The sequence below is a fragment of the Eschrichtius robustus genome, chromosome 19 (genome assembly GCF_028021215.1).
Source record: "Eschrichtius robustus isolate mEscRob2 chromosome 19, mEscRob2.pri, whole genome shotgun sequence".
NCBI lineage: Eukaryota > Metazoa > Chordata > Mammalia > Artiodactyla > Eschrichtiidae > Eschrichtius > Eschrichtius robustus.
In genome coordinates this window covers 34,747,488-34,755,713 of record NC_090842.1, presented here as the reverse complement: position 1 = coordinate 34,755,713, position 8,226 = coordinate 34,747,488, and the positions used below count along the sequence as shown (strand labels likewise).

General features: G+C 42.2%; 1 non-coding gene across 1 annotated transcript; it reads left to right on the top strand.

Moving 5' to 3' along the window:
• Window positions 1-7,216: 7,216 nt before the first annotated feature.
• LOC137754036 (small nucleolar RNA SNORA57) lies at window positions 7,217-7,365 on the top strand. The gene has a single exon (XR_011071713.1). It is a non-coding gene; the product is annotated as a small nucleolar RNA SNORA57 (small nucleolar RNA).
• Window positions 7,366-8,226: the final 861 nt, after the last annotated feature.

Here is an 8,226-nt window from a genome sequence, read left to right as displayed (position 1 = left end):
GGAAAGGCAGTGTAGTGTTGAAATTGCAACTGTCTGGGTATGAATCTCAGCTCCTTCACTTACTAACCAGGAAAGCCTGAACGAGGTATTTAACATCGTTATGCCTCAGTTTCCTCACCTATAAAATGGGGATATTAGGAGAACCTGCCCCTAAGTGTTGCTATGAGTTAAATGAGTTAATACAGGTAAATCCCATAGAATGTGCCTGATGCAGAGTAGGCCCTCAATAGATGTAAGCCCTTATTATCCACCTCTGCCTTTAGGTTTCTTTCAGGCCCAGGGCTAAGAAAATCTCTCCTTCAGAAGATCGTCTAACAGTGCAAGCGTGCTAAGTCTCCTCTTCAGGAAATACTACCTGAGAGAAGCTAACTTCCATTAATAGTCACTCCTGAATTCTACACTTCCAAGTGCTTCCGCAGTGGAGGAAAGTATTTTTCAATTTTGAATTATTAATCTAATCTGACACAAATCTCATCTGTAATGCAGGCAAGAGAGAGGCTCTGTCAAGGTTCATACATTCAAAAATCAATTCAAATATAGTTCAAGGAAACCTGCTTTTACCAAAACTACAGAGGTAGATCCAAGGCAAGAATCTTGAGCTGCCATGTTGATTTACCCATTTAGTTTCTTAGAAGAACTTCACTGCTGAATGTGGAAGACAGAGTAAACTAAATAAGATAACCTTCAAAAAAGGTTTACTTACTTTGGGATACTACACAGCAGTCAAGAACAATGAGGATGAATAATCCTCTGTGACATTCTGTTGAGTGAAAGAAGTTCCAGAACAATATACCAGTGTGAGCCATTTAAGTTACAAGCAAGGGAAAAAAAATTGGGTGAGTTCTGAAAAAGAGATTTTTTCACTTTTTAGTGTCAGACACTTTTACATCTATTTATCCATTTCTTGGGTTAAAAAAATTTTTAAGTGACTTCTTTATATACCGGGCTCTGGAGTATTGATCTGTTTCATAATAAAATAAATTTACATTTTTTGAGTACATACCAATGGTTAGATGGTAGCAGAGAAAAGGTGTGGAGGCGTGGAAGAAGGGAGTCTTAGAAGGGAGTCTAGGGCCTGCTACAGATAACCCACCAGGGGGGTCGCCCACGTGGAGTTGACTGACAAGCCCACAAAGAAAAGGCCTGGGGGGCTGAGTCCCTTCAGGCTGCAAGTCTGTTTTAGTTCCTAGAATCCAAATGTCTATGGAAAGGTGAAAGTTAAAGCAGAATGGCTTAATATGATCAAGTTGACCTGAGGGACTTCCCAAAAAGCAAATATTAATAACATCAATTTTAACAAACACATAAGTCTGCACAGCAAGACCACATCTAAATTATTACTAAAGCTTTTAGCAAATTGAGCCACAACAATAACATTTTACCTTAGCATGTCTTCACCCTCCTTTAAGTAGCCCTCTTGGGGAGAATAAGAAGTCAGAGGAAAAGGTTTATATGGCTTACTGCTAAAAAACCAACAAAGACAAAATTACACTTAAGAAGAAATTATTTCCCATTGCCCTCACATCGGTTTCCACAGTTCTGGTACACTCAGAGGTGATTAAGTCTTCAGTTCAACTGGGTTTTAAAAACTCGAACAATGGTTTTTTCTCAATACTTTTTTTTCAGAACCCTTACTTTATTTTGTAATACCTATTTCTATTTTTGTCTCATTTGTTTGCTCAACGGCTTTTGCAGAGTTGACAACTGAAGAAGGCTCAGTTCTGTCCAAGGAAAGACCATTATAAACTCACAGACAGCAAGGAGCTCCAACACAATGAACCTGATTTGCCCAACTGAGCCGAACTAGACTTTAAGTATGCAATGCTGGTGGTGTTTGGCAATTATGAAAACTAATAATTAATCACTATTGTTTTTTAAAAGCTTTTCTTTACCAGATGCTCCATCAATAACACCATAAATTTTCGTGGATTATCTGCCACCTTTAATGTATCTGACACTAACTCCACAGTGGAGCTTATGAAAGAAAATTCCTAAATGATTCATGTGTATCAACTGCAAGTATTAAACATCCTTGATTAAGACTACTGGGGAATTCCCTGGCAGTCCAGTGGTTAGGACTCCACGCTTCCACTGCTGGGACCCCGGGTTTGATCCCTGGTTGGGGAACTAAGATCCCACAAGCTGCACAGCATGGCCGAAAAAAAGACTACTGTTATATTTACATGCCAAATGCATTTTGACATACTTCCTCTTTGACACCTTCCTCCTCATTCAAAGTTGTGCGGTTAATGAATAACATAGATTTAAATCTAAGACAAAAATAAAAGGCAAAACCTAAGAAGAAAGTGCCTGCTCCCAATTGTTAGCTGGAAGAAACAAGGGACTAAACAAGATTAACTATTATAAATTTGGACTGAGAGGGTTAAACAGTTATTAGAAAGATTTCCATTTCCGAAAAGGATAAGGAGCACAGATGCTCCACTCGACCCTCTTCTCAATGATCCTGGCCAAGTTTGAAGGCCATGAGAAGGAATAAGCAGATGGTTCAATGTGAGTAAGTCAAAAGGAAGTTGCATTTGCCTTATTTGGCTTCCTAGCAACTAGACTGAATGATGCCAAGAAAGCCAGCCTGCTCTAAGGAGAAACGCTGCAGGATACTTGGAACCCAGCGGTCGGGCAGGGGAGAGGAGGCCTCCAGACACACCCACCTGGCACAATGAACCCCGTGCCTGCTGACACCCACACTTCCCACCTCACCGGGTCCTCCCATTTCCCTCGAAGTGCCCGCTCCAGCCTACCTGGCCATGCTAATGTCCAGCACCTGACTACTCGAAACTCCTTTCAGGACCACCTTTCAAACTCCAGTAACATCAGATGAGTAGTTTGGCCCAGCCATCAAAGAATAACTTCCACTTCTCCATGGGAGGGAAGGCCTCATGCACTCTTAATGCACCTCGGCCAGCTGGACAAAGGATTTCGCAGACCGAAAGGCCGGTGCTCAAACACTGCAGCCAAAGCACTGAGAAAGGCAGGCACATATATCGGTGAGGATCCCAGAGGCCTGAGAAATATCCCTCCTCAAGTGTAGAAGATATACACTCAGGCAGGAACTGCCTTTGTGGGAGTACGTAAATAGGCATGTGAAGTACATCCCCATTACAATGCAAATGGCCAAAGGAAGGCTTGAACATTATTAAATGTTGCAAGGTCACCCTGAGCCCTGGCAATACCACTCTATTTTGCCATGTTCTCTGTGGCCTCCCTCTAACTGGTGGCACCGATTAAACTTCAGTTCCTCTCCTACTCACTTCGTGAATAGCAGATTAACCACTGTCTAACAGAAAATGGAACTTATAAATGCATCCGGGAAATGCATACGGGTTCCCAGTTATTCACTGAAGATTTTTCAATGCATTATATTTAAGCCTTATAACAACCATACAAGCTGGGTAATATCAACCTCCACACACACACCTTATTTTTCTTTTTTTTTTTTTTCATTTATTTTTATTTTTGGCTGTGTTGGGTCTTCGTTTCTGTGCAAGGGCTTTCTCTAGTTGCGGTGAGTGGGGGCCCCTCTTCATCGCGGTGCGCAGGCCTCTCACCGTCGGGGCCTCTCTTGTTGCGGAGCACAGGCTCCAGACGCACAGGCTCAGTAGTTGTGGCTCACGGGCCCAGTTGCTCCGCGGCATGTGGGATCCTCCCAGACCAGGGCTCGAACCCGTGTCCCCTGCATTGGCAGGCAGATTCTCAACCACTGCGCCACCAGGGAAGCCCCCACACACACACCTTTTAAAAACAGATGAGGAGGGAATTCCCTGGCAGTCCAGTGGTTAGGACTCGGCGCTCTCACTGCCAGGGGCCTGGGTTCAATCCCTGGCCAGGGAACTAAGATCCTGCAAGCCACACAGGGCAGCCAAAAAAAAAAAAAAAAAAAAGTTGATGAGGAAACTGAAGCTCAGGTCATATGACTTGCCACACAGCTAAGCTGTAAAGCCCAAATCCAAATCCAGGTGTGTGTGACTCAAAAACCAGGTTCTTTTTAATATCTCACAGTCTAGAAATTCTAGGGTTAACCCAGGAAGTCTGCAAGTGAAAAAATTAGGAAAAGCAACAAAAGAAGGACAAGTAAAAGGGATAAAGATATTAAGTCATCCTATATTCTTATGGAAAGTAAATTCACATTCGCAAAAAAAATTCTCACTGAGAACATAAGGAGTATGAGGGAGGAGGGCTCCACAGTGCCAAGGGACTCCTCTCCTGGCCACCTTACAGCAGGCCAAGAGTCTTCTGCCACACATCTGGGTGGACCGCCTAAGTAAGAGCAATTCAAAATTCAAACCTCAAGAGTGATGTGGCGGAACCGGAATTCTCATATGCTGCTGGTAGGAATGTAAAATTGTACAATCATCTCAGCGAGCAATTTGGCAGTTTCTTAAAAAGTAAAACACATACCAGGCCAGTCCGTGCCTAGATTTTTACTCGATAAAAATGAAAGCACGTGTCTACGCAAAGACTTGTAGACAAATGTTCGCAGCAGCTTTATTTGTAATAGCCAAAACCCGGAAATATCCATCAAATATCCATGTGAATGAAAAAACAAATTGTAGTATATCCATACATCTTAGCCTGCTCAGGCTGCCATAACAAAATACCATCGACTGGGTGGCAAAACAACAGAAATTTATTTTATAAGAGTTCTGGAAGCTGGAAGTCTGGGATCAGGATGTCAGCATGGTTGAGTTCTGGTGAGCCTCTGTCCCTGGCTTGCAGATGGCCACCTTCTTGCTATGTCCTCACATGGCTTTCCTCGGTGCATGCACATAGAGAGAGATCTCTATCTCTTCCTCTTCTTACAAGGCCACCATCCTATTGGATTAGGACCCCACCCTTTTGACCTCATTTAATCTTAATCACCTCCTAAAAGCCCTGTCTCCAAATATAGTCACAATATGGGTTAAGGCTTCAACATATGAATTATAGGGGAACACAATTCAGGCCATAGCACCATAAAATGGAATATTACTCAGCAATAAAGAAACAGAGTACTAACCCACCCAACATGGAAGAATCGCAAAATAATTATGCTGAATGAAACCAGAAGCTTCCCCTCCAAAAAAATATACAGTAGTCCCCTCTTATCTACAGGAGATACATTCCAAGACCCCCAGTGGATTCCTGGGACCTCAGACAGTGCCAAACTCTACATATACCATGTTTTTCCTGTACATACATATCTATGTTTAATTGATAAATTAGACACAGTCAGAGATTAACAATAATAAGATAGAAAAATTATAATACACTATAATAAAAATTATATGAATGTGGTCTCTTCCTCAAAATATCTTATTGTATTGTACTCACACTTCTTCTTGTGATGACGTGAGATGATAAAATGCCTGCGTGATGAGAGTGAGGTGAATTGTGACACAGGCCTTGTGACATAGCATTAGGCTACTTTTGACCTTCTGATGATAAGTAAAAAGGAGAATAATCTAGGCTTCCCTGGTGGTGCAGTGGTTAAGAATCCGCCTGCTAATGCAGGGGACACAGGTTCAAGCCCTGGTCGGGGAAGATCCCACATGCCACGGAGCAACTAAGCCCATGCACCACAACTACTAAGCCTGCACTCTAGAGCCCACGAGCCACAACTACTGAAGCCTGTGTGCCACAACTATTGAAGCCCGCACACCTAGAGCCCGTGCTCTGCAACAAGAGAAGCCACCGCAATGAGAAGCCCACGCACCGCAACAAAGAGTATCCCCCGCTCTCAGCAACTAGAGAAAACCCGCACGCAGCAGCGAAGACCCAATGCAGCCAAAAATTAAATAAATGAATAAATAAATTTATTTTTAAAAAAGGAAGATAATCTGCTTCCAGTGATCCTGGATCACCAAGACATGACATGTTGACGGTTCGGGATCCCAGGCAGGACAGAGTGGGACGGCAAGAGATTTCATCATGCTACTCAGAATGATGCACAATTTAAAACTTACGAATGGCTTATTTCTGGAATTTTCCAGAAATATTTCCATTTAATATTTTTGGACTGTGGTTGACCACGGGTAACTGAAGCTACAGAAAGCAAAAGCAAAGATAAGGGGCGACTACTGTATACTGTATGATTCCATTTACGTAATTTACATAAAATTATACATAATATATAAATTTATATAAAATCCTAGAAAATGCAAACTAATCTATAGTGATAAAAGTAATAGACCAGTTGTTGCTTGGAGAAGGGGGAATTACAAGGAGGAATGAGGAAACTTTGGACGGTAATAGCTGTATTCGTTATCTTTATTGTAGTGCTGGTCTGACATCCATATGTCAAAATTCAAATTATACATTTTAAATATGTGTAGTATATTATTATACAACAATATTACACATCAATAATTGTACATCAATAAAGCAGAAAAAATCCAAGCCTCTTTACTGTTTCTTTTTTTTTTGCCTTCTTTAACATCAATAGGTTTCAATGTGTTTCAGGTTTTAGTGCTGGTCAGAAATCACGTAGATTCTGACGTCTTTACATGGAGAGAACCTTATGCATCTATGGAGAGAGAGTCTGTCAAAACACTTTCCTCCCAATTTCAAATTAAATGTACATGTCACTCCCAAAGCCTCCAGGAATGCTAGTACGATTATTTTTAACTTTTTACAGTTGTATCTCAATTACTCAACTTATTAGACAGCTGATCTATTAAGTTCTCAGGATAGAACCCACTGGGAATAAATTTTAAGATTAAAAAGATTTCTAAGAATCTACCTTTAGAAGTTCCATCATAATTTTAAATTTCACTGAAAAGAATTTGAATTTTAAAACTCCTCTAGAGAAATTTCAATCAAGCCTCTAGAAATAGAAAAGAGTAGTCACATGGCACTGTCAAAAGTCATAGGTTCCTTGCATGATACTCTAAAGAGCAGGGGTCAGTACACAGCTAAACACAGTGTTACCATGCAATTCAGCAGTCACACCCAACTGATTCGAAAATGTATGTCCACATAAAAACATACACAGAAATGTTTATAGCAGCTTTATTCATAATTGCCAAAAACTGGATGCAACCAAGAGGCCCTTTATATGTGAATAAACAAATCATAGTATATCCACACAAATATTAAGCAATAAAGAGAAATGAGCACACAAAAAGACTTGGATGAATCTTAAATGCATATTGCTAAGTCAAAGAAGCCAGTCTAAACAGGCTACATATTGTATGATTCTAATTATAAGACATTCTGGAACCCTCCTTTTCTTGGCGGGGATCGGGCGTGCGGTCCCGGTCCGCGTAATGTACAGAGGTAGAGGGAAAGGGCTCCGGCCCCCTCGGCGTCATGTCTTTGGTACCGGCGGCTTCCAGTCCGCGGGTTCTATCCTCAAGCGCCAGGACACAGGGGAAAAAAAAAAAAAGAAGGAAAAAAAAAAAGGACATTCTGGAAAAGGCAAAACCATAGAGTTGGGGAAAGGATCAGTGGTTGCCAGGGGTTTGACAGGAAGGAGAGGAGTTAAATAGGTGAAGCACAGAGTTTTTTTTTTCCAGGCAGTGAAATTATTCTGCATGATGCAGTAATGGTGGATACATGACACTTATGCATTTGTCAAAACCCACTGAATATAGCATAAAGAGTGAGCCTTAACATATGCAAATTTTAACAAATAATTTATGAAATCAAGAGGATCGCAGGATGGAATACAGAATGTGACAAAAAAATTACAAACTGTACTATGAATGTATGAAACAACCTCACTGAAGGGAGAGAGGGAAAAGGTACGGGCTCATCTTTGTACAACTTTGTACAAAAACGGGTGGGATAGGATTTGGCCCTAAAGCTGTAGTTTTCCAACCCCTGCTCTAAAGCCTAATGATGCCCTCAAGTGGTAGCTTTCCAAGTCTGTGAAAGGCGGGCCACGGTGACGTGGGATCTGTGCCACAGGGAAGAAGGCCAGACCCACAGCTTTGCCCGCATCCGGCCCAGCATCTGGCCCAGAGGTGATGCCAAAGTCTTGACCAGGACTTAAAAGGTTCCCGAGGCCCAGCCCCCTCCCCTACTTGCGTCCTCCACCTGTCCGACCTAATTCCCTACCTCAACCTATTGTCTCACAGGCTCCCCCCATGGCAACCAGCAGGCCTCCTAGTTGTTCTCTCCTGCAGGGCCTTGCCCCTTGCTGTTCCCTCTGTCTTGAACACACATCCCCTGGATACCCACGTGGCCGGCTCCCTAGCCTCCATCCAGGGCTCTGCCCAACTGTCACCT